The sequence below is a fragment of the Salmo trutta genome, chromosome 2 (genome assembly GCF_901001165.1).
Source record: "Salmo trutta chromosome 2, fSalTru1.1, whole genome shotgun sequence".
Lineage (NCBI taxonomy): Eukaryota > Metazoa > Chordata > Actinopteri > Salmoniformes > Salmonidae > Salmo > Salmo trutta.
Genome location: NC_042958.1, coordinates 33,172,729 through 33,188,593, shown reverse-complemented (window position 1 = coordinate 33,188,593; position 15,865 = coordinate 33,172,729). Strand labels below are relative to the sequence as shown.

At 40.3% G+C, this 15,865-nt stretch overlaps 1 protein-coding gene across 4 annotated transcripts in view; it reads right to left on the bottom strand.

Annotated features, from left to right (window-relative positions):
- Positions 1-15,865, bottom strand: part of LOC115154194 (receptor-type tyrosine-protein phosphatase N2) — a 312,884-nt gene that overhangs the window by 44,333 nt on the left and 252,686 nt on the right. The window lies entirely within an intron of this gene.

Genomic DNA, 15,865 nt, shown 5'->3' with positions numbered 1-15,865 from the left:
ATGCAGATTTAAATAATCTTCACTCCCCTCAATATGTCCTTTCCAGATGTATCTAAGAGGATAAAGATAACAAACGAAGAGCATATTCTCTTGAGGGGAAGAGGGAGAGGACTCCCATTTTACGCCAGAGAGGAGTTTTTGTTAATTAGCGTGAATGGAGAAACGTAAACAGAGGTAGTCAACTAAGTAAAAAAAAAAAAAAACATTTAAACAACCAAACAACCATTTAAAAAAAATAAACAAATAAATCACATTGATTTGTTTGCAGATCATCATTTTCATGTATGTCAAAAATATTAACATTATAACATAAAATCCCATTATGATTATTGACAAGCGTATTTGAGCTTCCGGGTGGCGCAGCGGTGGCATTGAGTCTCAGTGCATGAGCGGTCACTGCAGTCCCCGGTTCGATTCCAGGCTGCATGACATCCGGCCATGATTGGGAGTCCCATAGGGCGGCGCACAATTGGCCCGGGTTTGGCCGGGGTAGGCCGTCATTGTAATTATGCCTGTGTTCTTAACTGACTTGCCTTTAGATTGATGGGGAACGTGTGCAATTAGGAATAGCACGCTTAAGGAAATCTCTTATATTCTTATATATGTACCAGAATCAGAATTATTATTATTATTATTTTTAGTTCACCTTGAATTGCTTATCACCTTGAATGAAAACAGTCTTCTTGAAATTCTCTTGCATCGGAAAAGGATGCTCAGTGAAGTTTTTACACTCACTTATTCTCTCTCCCTCCCTCCCTCTCTCCCTCCCTCCCTCCCTAGGATTAGTAGATCTAGCTGAAGACAAAGGGCAGATGGATTTTGGTAGCTCTGGCTTATTCAAATGACTGAGATAAAGGTCACAGGCCTGTGATCACTTATTCCATCAATTTCAGCCATTTTCCAGTCTGATTAAGTCAAATCAAACAATAATTTCACATTTTGCAATATACAAGAATTTCTCAATTAAAAGTTATACAAAAGTGTTAATGCGGTTAATAAGAACCTTTGCCAAATTAAATCCATACGGCTTTTCATTTTTTATTCTAAATAATTGCTTTGCCAATCAACTGTAATTTAAAAAAATAAGCCTATATTCCTATCTCAAATCAATTTCTGTGTGTAGAGAATAAACCAACCGAATAAATGCTTAGAAATAGCAAAGGTCGTAAAGAAATATCCCCAAACGTTTTATGCAAAATTTACTTAAATGTAACAACTCGCAAATGGAAGACAATGATCTTCTCAAAAACTAAATGTGCTTAGTTCATCAATTAATTCCAATGGTATCCAGGGAATGAGCTTTCAGGTGAAAACTTTCTATCTTCCCTATACAGATGTGACGATTGGACACTTCCCGCTCTGCTGCTGTAAAGCAAACACATTTTCTATATTTTCAACACCTGTTAGCTTCTAACTTAAAATAGGCCTAAAACACTTTAGCCTACTACAGCACTAATCATCCCCGTCTAAATTTGAACTATTTTTGTTGTTGTTAAATTTCTTCCCGGACACTATAGCATCTTTCCGGTAACTGGAGCATCGACAGAGTGACGAAATGAGGCAACTCACGCAAGCATTGCAAATCAATTGAAATGCAATCAATTACAGAAACAAAAGCAGCGGTCAAAATATTAATGAAAAAAATATATATAATCTAATTCCACATAAAACTGATAGCCTAGCCTATACATGCCTTCCAGACAAGTGTGCAACGTGCACGTCTCCCCGCTGCATTAGACTAGTTGTAGCAGCACCAGCCAAAATGGAACACAAGCTGGAAAATAATTACCAAAATCCATGTTGATCCGCAAGTCAGATGGTTTGCAATACATAGGAAATATGTGTTGTATTCCAGAGAGCAGGTGCAACTACCGCAGCTCCAGTGTGGCCAGCGCGCAACCAGCCTCGCACTCTAACCTCTCCTCCCCAAAAGTTACCAGTGTCCGGTGCGCCTCCCTCGCCAACAAAAGACTGCAGCTACCAATGCTCGCGCACGAAGATTGAGAAGAAGAAAAATAAAATAACGAGGAGGAGAACGAACGAGGTGATATGCCCGCCTGATTTTCCGAGCCTCGTAAGAATCTGCAGATGCCTATAGCGGGTCCTTTCAGCGCCTCTGTGCCCAATGAAAAGAAGGGGAGAGGGGTTGGGTTTTTTGAGATCATATATGGTTGAGACACTCCTTTTATTCAGCCCTTAGGAGTCCCTGTCTGTTGCACATGTCATAGCCACTGGTTGCTATAGCGATGCCTCCACATGTTGTCGACAGTGAATGGCTCAAGGAGGGATGCTTGCCTAATAGGCTTGTGGGCTGAGGGGGGACATGAATGGACATTGGGTGAGCCACTCATTTGTTAAGCTACTTGGGGTCTCTGTGTTCTGTGTGAATTGCTGTTTTCTCGCGCTCTCCACCCTTTCCCCCTATCACTCTCCTAAATACAGTAGCCTATAATAATACAGTAGGCTAATAGACAGAATGAATGCATGCATTACAGAAAGAGGGGGTGGGGTGTCCATCAGTAGTGACTGTATAACCTTTTACCAGTTAAATTACTAGAGAGTCTAGTTCCATAATGGTAATGGTACGAAAATGGCAGCCATCTTAGTCAGGGAGAAACCTGAACCAGTCTAATTGGAATGAATGACAGTAGAGGCATAACTGATGCATTTCCTGCTTTTACTTATAAAAGTAAGGCATGTGATGTATCAGAAATTGTGTAATGGAATTATAGTCAACCTAAAATATTGTCATATAATTATAAGTACAGTTTATATGGGTTTTATACAATTTTTCTTTATAAATAGCCTCTAAAATATATGTAAATAGACCATAGGTCTACATGTCTCAGATTTTGTTTTCTTGGAAAGCTGTGAGTACTATTATATGATACAATATCCGTCTTTGTTGCATTTACAACTTGTCTAAGACCTATCATCAACTGATTTGAGCCAGTGTATGTATGGCTGTGGATTTACTGCATTGTTTAAATGAAATGTTGGCATATCGGCAGTTCATTTGAAAAATGTATGGAATCATTCCTCTAAAACTGTCTGGCTATCTAAATTCTTCACATTCATTGTTTTATACAATATCTTATCACAGCACTGGCAAACCATGGTTGACCAACTCCTTGACCAACATGAGTGACCTTTGGACCATCATAAGAAGGTTCATACCTATTCTAGTATTCTAATTCGTAATAACAACATAGACTGAACAACAAGTTTAGTGAAACCTATCTGAGCGAAACATTTGAGCTGATAGCCTATATAAGTAAATGCTAATCGATGAAGAAAAACATAGAAAAAAATCAGTTTTACAAAATCCCACTAAAACTCCTAATTAGTTATTTAGTGGACAAATTACCCTGCGGAGAGCAACAGGGAGAGGAGGACGATTATGGAGAGAAGAGAGAGAAAAGGAGGGAGAAAGGGAAAGGGGCGGTGAGTTGGGGGGGTGGGGGCGGAAGAGTTCCTGTCAAATGCAGATGACGAGTCTTTGGGGAGGTCTCCAGTTTATTTTTTCTATTCAGAGCACACCCCCTCTTCTCCATTGTCCCTGTGTGTGACAGCTGGAGTTGTCAGTGTGAACAGGTGGACAAAAAAAACAGGCTCTGTCCTCCACTATACTATCCTACACCAGGAGTGCATATTCAGAATTCAGCCAGTGCATTGGCCCCCACAGAGCTGCAGCTGAGGGGTGGTTCACAGGAGTCCTAATATTTCACAGACTACATGTCAAACAGGACCTACTTCAAATTACTAGATTCTACATTAACACTAACACATTGCTGTAAATTTACAGCAAAACTTTCACAATTAGCTGCTGTAGTTCTGTATTACAGTACAGTACTGTAAAGAGCAATGTATTATGGGGGCACCGCTACACTTCTGTAAAATTGCATCATACTGTAAACTATGGTGCATTGTGGAAAAAAGTTGTGGGAGGGGAAAGAATCGCTGGCTCATTAAGATATTTTAAGGCGTGCCTTCTAAGAGGCTATATTTGTTACACCCAGTAGTGAGAATACTGTACCCCACAGAATACAGTATCATACAATTGTTTTTTTTATATTTGTCCTGTAAATCTACAATAACTTACTGCCTGCCAGAAATTTACTGTAATTAAGTATCACCCCCACAGAATACAGTACCATTCTGTACATTTGGAGTGCCAAAAACCTTTTGTGGTGCATGGTATTATTGTGGCTCATTAAGAAATCTGGAGGCGTGCCTTGTAAGAGGCTATACTTGTTGCACCCGTAAGTGAGAGAGCTGTACCAATTTAAGTGATATATGGTAGTGACCCAACAATTTAACCTATATCGGAAAAGATCAGAGTCACAGCGGGTCTTAAACCTCTAATGGTTGAATATTAAGCAGTTTCCTTTTGATCTGTTTTTCCCTGTAATCACAGTCAGTTTGGAAGCATTTGTTAAGGCCTCTAGAAGTGTGAAGGATATAAAACACCAAATATTCATAAATATTCTGTAATATACAAATACCTAGCAGCCAACCTGCTTGCACTAATCCCATGTAATCACAGTAAAATACCAACATGATTACAGTAACATTAACTTTCTTACAGTATAGTAGGCACATTTTACAGTATTGTACTATGTCATTGCTCTGCATTTTACAGTAACTCACAGAAAGCTGGTGGCAATTTACTGTGAATATTACAATCACTAGCCAGAGATCCATCCTAAAGGTATCTTGTAACAAATAAAGCATTTTTTTTAGACCAATGTATGATTAACTACAACAACATTCCCAGTAACGGTTACAGAAACGTTGTACTCGCTATGACTGTGATATGTTTTTTTATTAACCTTAAATTAACCTTAAGTTACATGCACTGACTGTAAGTCGCTCTGGACAAGAGCGTCTGCTAAATTACCAACATTTAAATGAGCATTTGCAAAGTACCCTGCTGGTGATTATTCTAATGAGTTCTGCCCTCAAACTATTTGTATTTTGATAAAATGTGGCCTTATTTGGGGGCGGAGGTCATTAGAATAATACCCAGCAGTGTGCTTTGCAATTGTTCATTTTTACATTTAAATTTGGTCACTTAGCAGACGCTCTAATCCAGAGCGACTTACAGTCAGTGCAAACTAAGCTAAACAAGAATATACCACAGTTATTGCAAGTAAAAAGATGATGTTACCGTTACCGAGAATGTTGTAGTTAAGCATGCTACTTGCAAGTACACACTGAGCAAACAAAACATCAGGAACACCCAATCCAGTGGTGTTGTGGTGTGTGACACTAAACGATTTGCCTGGCATGTATTACCATATCCTGTTCAAAGGCACACAAATATTTTGTCTTGCCCATTCACTCTCTGAATGACACACAATACATATCGCAAGGTTTAAAAATCCTTCTTTAACGTGTCTCCTCTCCTTCATCTACATTGATTGAAGTGGATTTAACAAGTGACATCAATTAGGGATCATACTCTAGCTTTCACCTGGATTCACCTGGTCAGTCAATGTTGTGCATTTCTGTGTTCGAAAATACAAAATGCATGAATTCTAATTAAACTGTTACACAATAGGTTACATGAATTGCAGTTCAGGCCAGTGAAATACAAATAAAAAAAACTGGTATTGACAGTATTGACATGTAATAGAAATACTGCTGTTGTTGGCACTAGCTGCCTACACTGTAAATCTGCAACAGTTTACCAATCACTATGCTTCTAGTAATGTCCTGTACATTCTAGAAATATAGCATGTAACTGTATTCAGGTGTTCCAATAATATGCTTTAAATTTGTGTTACAGTAAAAGTCCTGTAAATCTACTGGCTTCTGTTTTGCCAGTAATTTACTGCAAATTTACAGAAACCTATCGGCTACTATGATGCAGGGAACTTACTGTACAAATTGGCTCATGTCAAATTCTCCTTAAAACATGTATTACTAGTTCATATGGTCTATATATTGGGCTTAACTATTGGGATTCCCTTACAAATGCATTATATATAATTCATAACTCATTGGCAACATATCTAGTAATCATGTATAATGTATTTTGTAAACTTCATTAAAAAACACTTTTAAGTATACCAACATAACTTCCAATTGACTTTGGCCCTGCAACTGTTTTGTCTCTGGCTACACACTCAGAAATTAGATGTGTTCCTTAAAGGGTATAACCGCTTGTCACTGGGGTGGTACCCTGTAAGGTCCTCCTTTGTACTTTTAGTTATATGTAAATGAAAGTACCCCGGCTCATACCTCAGATAGTACCTTTCTCCACAGGTACAAAAACATGCTTTTTGCCTTTATATACTTAGTACCACAACAGTGACAAATCCATTTGTTCCTTGTAAGTGGCAAAAATATTTCAAGATGGCGCCGACAGAAATGGTCGCCTCGCTTCAAGGCCTTAGGAAACTATGGAGTAATTCATTTTTTCTGTATTATTTATTTTGTGTTATTACATACAGTCTGGAAGAACTATTGAATATAAGAGCGACGTCAACTTACCAGCATTACAACCAGGAAAACGACTTCCCCGAAGCGGATCCTTTGTTCGAACCCCCACCTTGGACATTGGATCTAATCCCAGAGGCCAACCCAAAACAACGTTGTCACCGGAGGAGAGGCAGACGGAGCGGCCTCCTGGTCAGACTTAGAAGGCGAGCACACCACCCAGCGCTTCCGAGCCTATTAGTCGGCAATGTCCAGTCTCTAGACAACAAGGTGGATGAAATTAGGGCACGAGTTGCCTTCCAGAGAGACATCAGAGATTGTAACATTCTCTGTTTCACGGAAACATGATTCACACGCGATATGTTGTCAGAGTCGGTACAACCACCGGGTTTCTTCATGCGCTGTGCCGACAGAAACAAACATCTCTCTGGTAAGAAGAAGGGCGGGGGTGTATGCCTCATGATTAACGACTCATGGTGTAACAATAACAACATACAGGAACTCAAGTCCTTTTGTTCACCTGACCTAGAATTCCTTACAATCAAATGCCAACCGCATTATCTCCCAAGAGAATTCTCTTCGATTATAGTCACAGCTGTGTATATCCCCCCAAGCAGATACCTCGATGGCCCTGAAAGAACTTCACTGGACTCTATGTAAACTGGAAACCATATATCCTGATGCTGCATTTATTGTAGCTGGGGATTTTAACAAAGCTAATTTGAGAACAAGATTACCTAAATTCTACCAGCACATTGACTGTTGTACCGACTCGAGCAAAACACTGGACCACTGCTACTCTAACATCCGCGATGCGTACAAGGCCCTCCCCCACCCTCCCCCACCCTCCCTTTGGCAAATCTGACCACGACTCCATCTTGATCGTACCTTCCTACAGTATAGGCAGAAACTCAAACAGGATGTACCCGTGACTAGAACCATTCAACGCTGGTCTGACCAATCGGAATCCACGCTTCAAGATTGTTTTGTTCACGTGGACTGGAAAATGTTCCGGGAAGCCTCAGACAGTAACATCAATTTATATGCTGACTCGGTGAGTTAGTTTATTAGGAAGTGTATTGGAGATGTTGTACCCACTGTGGAACTTGTTCAGTTTATGTCTCAGTTGTTGAATCTTATGTTCATACAAATATTTACACATGTTAAGTTTGCTGAAAATAAACACAGTTGACAATGAGAGGACATTTCTTTTTTTGCTGAGTTTATAAGGTTGTTGTTGTGAATTTGTTTGATTACTTGTTAGATATTACTGCACTGTCGAAACTAGAAGCACAAGCATTTCCCTACACTCACATTAACATCTGCTAACCATGTGTTTGTGACAAATACAATTTGATTAGATTTGATTTGAAATGTACTTCGACCACTACACTTCCACTCACGGGTGACCAAAAATAACTATCTGAAAGCCCCTTCCCAACTAAACTATGCCACCAATATAATTTTCCAGTGTACCTTGTCTTTCCGAGTGAATTGTAGAGTTACCACCAATGACTGTATTTGTTAGTGACAGAGAAATGGTTGTTGAATTGTACATTTTCAGTCTTGAGACTTTCTCCAAGTGAGTTTATGCACATATTATCATTCAAATGAAACTTATTATGACAATATATTACATATCTCATAAGGCCTTATTTTGAAGCCTAGTTTTACACTAGTAGAGTGGCCTGAAACTCATGGTTTACAGACCACATCAGGCCTGCAAGTAGGCTTGCAAAATGCCTAGAAAAACAATTCTGGTTGAAGGATTTCCTGCTTATTCCCTCCTGTTTTCCAATAATCTTCCAACCGGGATTTCTGGAAAACCTGTGAAAATTTGGGAAAGTTACCAGAATTTTGCAACCCTTCCTGCAAGTCACATTATGCTGTCTTGCAAAGTGATTTGTAATTCCTTTTGGAATCCAGCCAGAGTTAGGATATCCAGCAGTTGCATTCATGATGACTGTCAGGGTTAGGAACATTGTGAGGAGACTACCAAACAATTTAAACTGGAGCCACCATTTGAGTAACAGGTGCAAAAAAAATCGAACTAACTGATTGGATTAGTTTAGAAAAATGTGTTTTATCTTTGTGACAAAGTTGTTAGTTCCTTTTAGGTGGCAAAAATGTATCATTGTACCTTGTGGTGGGTATTAAGGGTATTGAGGCTACACAAAATACATTGGTACCCTGGGAAAACCCTTTTGCTTGATTATATAAATTAATGATTATACTCGTTATCCACACATACACTGAGTGTACAAAACATTAAGAACACCAGCTCTTTCCATGAGATAGACTGACCAGGTGAATCCAGGTGAAAGCTATGATCTCTTATTGATGTCACCTATTAAATCTACTTCAATCAGTGTAGATGAAGAGGAGGAGACAGGTTAAACATGGATTTCTAAGCCTTGAGACAATTGAGACATGGATTGTCCATTTGTGCCATTCAGAGGGTGAATGGGCAAGGTGAAAGATTTAAGTGCCTTTGAACGGGGTATGGTAGTAGGTGCCAGGCGCACCGGTTTGTGTCAAAAACTGCAACGCTGCAGGGTTTTTCACGCACAACAGAGTCCCGTGTGTGTCAAGAATGGTCCCCCACCCAAAAGACATCCAGCCAACTTGACATAACTGTGGGAAGCATTGGAGTCAACATGGGCCAGCATCCCTGTGGAACGCTTGCGACACCTTCTAGAGTCCATGCCCCGACAAATTGAGGCTATTCTGAGGGAAAAAGGGGAAGCATCTCAATATGTGACCCGTTCCAGGAAGCTAGGCATATGTCACACGTCAGGAGATGCATTTTCTACTTTCCGGAGGGCAATCGTGCCATGCTGACTCTCTCTGAATCTGCTGAAAGTGAAGCAGACGATGAGGAAATACGTGATTTAGGTAGAAACATTTTAATTGAACCAGGCATTGTAGAGTCTTCAGATGACAGTGACAGTGTTGTTGTCACGGAAAAAGTTGATTGAGTTTTGAAATCAGTGGAATGCCCGGTGGAAACAGAGTATGATTGCAAATGTGGTGGGAGTTGAAAAGACAACCCAGAAGGCTGTTGTATAAAACACCTGTCTCCGGATTACATCTTCAAACTAAGGGCAACCCTGGCATCTATGACAGAGAGGGAGAAGCATTCATCCAAGAGTCTAGCTACATTTTCAGATATTAAAAGTTTCACATTTTGTCAAAAAGTTGTTTTCATTGCAAGGTAAAGCAACGTTAGCTGGCTGGCTCACTAGCTAACGTTACGTGTATGAGCTGTGTAGAAATATTATTTAAAATCAAATCAAACTTTATTTGTCACATGTGCCGAATACAACAAGTGTAGACCTTACCATGAAATGCTTACTTACACCCCAACCTCCACCCCCTGAATCTCTTTCTTTTCTTCACGTGAATGATGGGGATTTGGGCCTGGTCTCGGGAAAGCAGGATATCCTTCGCGTCGGACTCATTAAAGAAAAAATCTTTGTCCAGTTTGACGTGAGTAATCGCTGTTCTGATGTTCAGAAGCTCTTTTTGGTCATAAGAGGTGGTAGCAGCAACCATATGTACAAAATAATTTATAAACAATGCGAAAGAACAAATAAAATAGAACAGTTGATTGGGAGACCGTAAAACGGCAGCCATCCCCTCCGGCACCATTAAAACTTTAGCTGGCTGGCTTGCTAGCTAGCGTTATATGTATGAGCCATGTAGTAATATCATTTGTACCTCAGAAATCCATTTGTATTGCTGGTTACACCCTAATGTTAGCTAGCTAGCTAACATTGAACCTAGTTGGTAAGCTTTAGCTATCTGCAGATTAATTCATGGTGCATGGTAGTATGGGTTGGGCTTATGGGTCTTAACAAAGACTCCACTATGCAAGTAACCATTTCACTGTACCGTTTACACCTTCTGTATCCTGTACATGTGACAAATACACTTTGATTTTATTTGATTTAGTGTGTGTTTACCAAAGACCGTAATGTGAAGAACAACATGACCTGCACCAAAGTCAGATTAGGATATAGGCCAAGGACTAGATAAAGAGTATTTCTACTACTATTTTTTGCTACTACTTTCACCACTTTTGAAAAAAATTGTGTTTTTTACTTTGGATAAAAGTAGAGACTCAGAGCTAGAAAATGGTATATAATACACTACAGTTGAGGAACAATTGGACATTAATTATGTCATGAAAGTTGATAAACTTGTAACTACACTGTTGAGAAAATGGGTCTTGAATGTTTTGGTAAACCTACTGGAGAGCTCTTCTTTACCTACACCCATTCAACATCATTCACACCCTCTTAAGCCTTAGCCCCACCCATTTCTTTAAGGATTCACATGAGGCCATATACTAAACAACCAAAGATTTCAAGACTAAAGGCTTGTTTTGTCACGCCCTGATCTGTTTCACCTGTTCCTGTGATTGTCTCCACCCCCTCCAGGTGTTGCTTATTTTCCCCAGTGTATTTATCCCTGTGTTTCCTGTATCTCTGTGCACGTTCGTCTTGTATGTTTAGTCAAGTCAACCAGCGTGTTTTCCCCCATACTCCTTTTGCTATTCTCCTTTTTCTAGTCCTCCCGGTTTTGACCCTTGCCTGTTTCTGGATTCTGTACCTGCCTGCCTGACCATTCTGCCTGCCTTGACCACGAGCCTGTCTGCCACTCTGTACCTCCTGGACTCCGATCTGGTTTTGACCTTTCTGCCTGTCCACGACCATTCTCTTGCCTACCCCTTTGGATTATTAAACATTTTAAGACTCCAACCATCTGCATCCTGTGTCTGCATCTGGGTCTCGCCTTGTGCCTTGATTGGTTTATACTACAGGTGTGCCAGAGTGTGCTCAGAGTGCTCTCTGGGCATTCATAAACTCAGAGTGATGTCAGATTGTACATTTGTAAATTCAGAGTTTTTTTGCTCTCAGAGCACGCAGAGCACACACAGGACGCTCTGGCCGAGGAGTAGGGTTGATCCGAGCGTTCTGACCTAACAACAGCAGTCAAGCATCCAAGCTAACTGGCTATCGTTGGCTAGCTTGCTAGCCACTTCCAGACACAAATGAGAGAACAGCTCACTCTGACCATTTTACTCGCCCTAGCAGAGCTGGTCTGGCTGTTTTTATGTTATCCAGAGCATTGGTGACTACCTGTGCTGCTGGGAACAATTAAATTACGCTTTTTTGCAACTGTCTCCATGATAGACAAGAGTGCTCTGAAATCGGAGTAGATAGCCAGAGCGAATTTACCAGCTACATCTGTCAACAGTTGTCGCAGTGACATCAAACATTCTATTGAAATGGTTGCTTTACTTGCATAGTGGAGTCTTTTGTTTAGACATGTAGCTAGCTAAACAATAAACCATAATCTCAACTCATAACGGTACTACCCTGCATGAATCTGCAGCTAGCTAGCTAACATTAGGCTATATCTAGCAATACAAATGGCTCTGAGATAAGAATAATATTACTACACAGATCATACATGTAACGTTAGCTAGCGAGCCAGCCAGCTAACGTTAGCTATATAGCTAACAGTACGTTTTAATTTGAAATGTAATCGACTTTCTGACAAAATTATAAACGTGTAAAATCTGAAAATGTAGCTAACTAAACTATCTTACCCATATACATGTATGGACGCTTCTCCCTCTCTGTCACGGATGCCGTGACTGCCCTTAGTTTGAAGATGTAATCCGGAGACAGGTGTTTAATACAATAGCCTTTTGTGTGTTCTCTTTTCGACACCCTCTGCATATTTGCAATCAAACGCCAGAATTTTCTCCTTCTCCTTCACTATCATACTCTAATTCCACTGGGCATTCCACTGATTTCAAAACTCGGTCCTCCAGAAAATGGAGAACAACACTTTTGCATTTCTACTATGTGATATCTTTCAAAAAAGCAGCGTTAGAAAGGATTACCCACACATAATGACCAGCTCATGTTATAGACAGAAGCCCGCTACACGGCAGACCAATCCGAATTCATCTCTTGGCATGTCCAGCCCATCCTGTCTTTTTATGTGGCTAAACCAACTGGGCTCGTAATTGAACAATTGTATTTGTATTTACAGATGGCATACAAGGTTGTTATTAAGGACATTTCTGCCCCCAAACGCATTTTGATAAAAAAAAAACAGTTTATGTTCAAATGCCTCTCCTGTGAAGTAGTGATGCGCGACATACGCCTAGTTTCCTGAAACGAGTCACATATTAGGAAGGTGTTCTTAATATTTTGTACACTCAGTGTATATCCTAAAAGGTACCGAACAGTACCATGTGAGATCATTATGTGTTCCTCTGAAAGTACATTATGTATATTTTGATCTGAACTGGAAGGACTTCCTGTGTCCACTAACAAACTAAGCCTTTTTTGATAAAGTATTTTAAATGATGTCAAATAGTATTTGAACCCAGGTCTGTACCCTACACTCACCCAACCTAACCCCATCCTCAATCCAACCAAGCAGCAGGAACCAAATTGACACTCCATGGAATCGCTAGAAAATGGTTGACAAGCTCCGATCACCAGCAAGCAACACTATACCTCCTAGAAGAGAGAGTAGAGGACAAGAGAAGAGAAAGAGAAGAGAGTCACTCCAACTCCAACAGTTCTTCAGCAGCACAATGGCCACATTTCACACACTACAACCATTACACGCTGCACACTAGATTTCATGACTCGTGTCACATCCTGTGCAGGACATTAAAAAGGCTGTCCTTCACCAATGGTAAGCCAGCTAGGGTTCAGACTCAACCTTATAGAACTCTGGATTATTTCGTCACAGATAGAAAATAAGCCTTGATGTCACAGTCTGCGTCCAAAATGGCACCCAATTACCTATGCAGTGCACTGCTTTTGACAAGGGCCTAAGTCAAAGGTAGTGCACTGCATAGGGAATAGGGTGCCATTTTTGAAGCATCCACAGTATTGGTTGCTAGCTTGCAAGTGATTTGTAGTTCCTATTGGAATCCAGCCCAGTGAAATGTACTGTCTGTTCTTATTTGTAGTAGTCGTATAGGATAATGTTAAAACACATCAAACAAAAGTATCAATCTAATAGTAAATGACAGTAGCCATTTTCTGAAAGTCATTCTGGGACGGTAGTACCATCTCATAATGAAATCCTTGCAGCAAGTTCAACAGCCCCTATCTGTACACCTTACAGCTGTCCCACTGTTTGCCTTTATGACACATTTCACATTTTTTATAAAATACTTAAACAGTAGAGACAATGTTTGCACAGGGGCAGGAAGTACAATGCACTTCACAATGTTGGGGAGAGAGGAGAAGTAATGTCAAACAAATGTCAGAATCAAGTGCACTATCACAGCTATCAGTACTGTGCACCGAAATACAGTGCCCACACAGCAATGACAGCCCCTGTGTTTGTGTGTGTGTGTGTGTGTGTGTATATGTGGGTGTGCGTACGTTTGTGTGCATGCACGTAACCATGTGTGTGTGTGTGTGTGTGTGTGTGTGTGTGTGTGTGTGTGTGTGTGTGTGTGTGTGTGTGTGTGTGTGTGTGTGTGTGTGTGTGTGTGTGTGTGTGCATGTCCACAGGTATTGTAATATATACTCCTATACTCCTCAGGTATTGTAATATATACTCCTATACTCCTCAGGTATTGTAATATATTTGAGTAAACAGAAGATAAAGCTGAGGGAGCAGAGCAGGGAGGGCTGGTGAAAGGCCTGTTGAAAGTGTGGTCCACATACAAACTCTGGTATAATGAGATCAGATTAGTCTAATGCACCACACACTGCCTCGGCACTTGCCTGCTACTCGCTCGCTACCTGGCCATGTACGAGAGACAAACCATTGAAATGTATTATACACTCACAGATAAATGTGAATACATGTGTACTAATACCAAAACAGAACAATGGTCTTTGAAATGGAGGATGGGTGGGTGGAAATAAATGATTTATGTGAGCATTATTTACGTCTCTAGCTGTAGCCACATTTAGGAAAGGTGTTGGAGGATTAGGGTTTTTCTCTAATGCGGAGGAAATGTTGTACAAAACACTTAGGGGGTCATTATTATCAGATACTCCAGATGTTATTGTTGTTGCTGCCGCCATATTACATGATGTGAGAGAAGAAAACATGATGTCTTGTCTGGGTTCTACAACTGATGATTTTCTTATGATTGTTGGTGTTTGATTGATCCGTTCATTTGTTTTTACTCGTGATTTGACCAAAAACTATCAAGCGCAGCAGCAGATTTAGAATGTGTTTGAGTACAATAACATTAGTCCTATTGCATCTTGATAGAATCCTAGGACGAACGACAGAGTGGAACGAGAGATAGAAAGAACTCAAACACACAAAGCCATCTGGAGTCCTCCTTCTTTCCTCTCATTTTGAAAACAGAAATAGAGTTGATGGAGAAAAGGAACGTAAACATGTGAGCTAGCATCTTTCTTGATTGATAATCTGAAAAAGTTCCCATTTCCATGTTCCATTTCAAACATCTGAATTGCTCTGTCTTATGCTTTCATCCCTTAGCTTGGAGAACCTGTTTAACCGAAAATGTGTGTCATCCCCGAAATGTTTGTCAACCATGTCATTCTAGCGTTCTTCTCAGATTAGCTTCAAATAAACCTTCTCATTGTGTGTGAATCTCAGCCCAACCATCGCCCATGCCAAGTAGTTCAAAGCTGTAAACATGTTGTTGATCAAGGTAAATGCTATGCCTTTCATCCTGCCTATATTTAAAGACATGGTAGCAACCCACACACACACACACACACACACACACACACACACACACACACACACACACACACACACACACACACACACACACACACACACACACACACACACACGCATGCACATTCACAACAATGTCAGCTCAAAAAAAGAGAAACGCCTGGTGATGGTATTGCTGCCAGTATGAAAATGTACCAAATCTGGCGAGGAAAATGGGGTTAGGATTGATAATCCTGGCATTTGAAGATGGATACATGCCTATGGTTGAGTTAAATCGACTGTGTGTATGGCGTATATGGTAGGAGTCTCAGATGTGAAGTTAAGTCTTTGGCATATTTTCCCTCTATCGCTACATTATGCTTTGAATGGAGCACCATGAATAAACATTTCAGGATATGGTTTGTTATGTTTGAGTCTGTGTGTATGGCGGGTGGAGGGTATAACCTATATACACACACTTGAAAGATGTTTTACAGTTGCGAGTTTCAATGGACTACGTTTCTTTTCATGTTTAAAGATGGAATGCATGGTAAAAGACCTAAGGGTCTGAGGAAAACACTTGGTATTAACTAGTGACACACTTTCTATCTGGAGTTTGGGTTGGAGGTGCAGAGTTAGAATAACTAACACAACAGGTAAAATACAATCCCATTATCTACAGTACATCAGTCCATATGGTTTTATAGTCCACTGGAAATCCACTGGC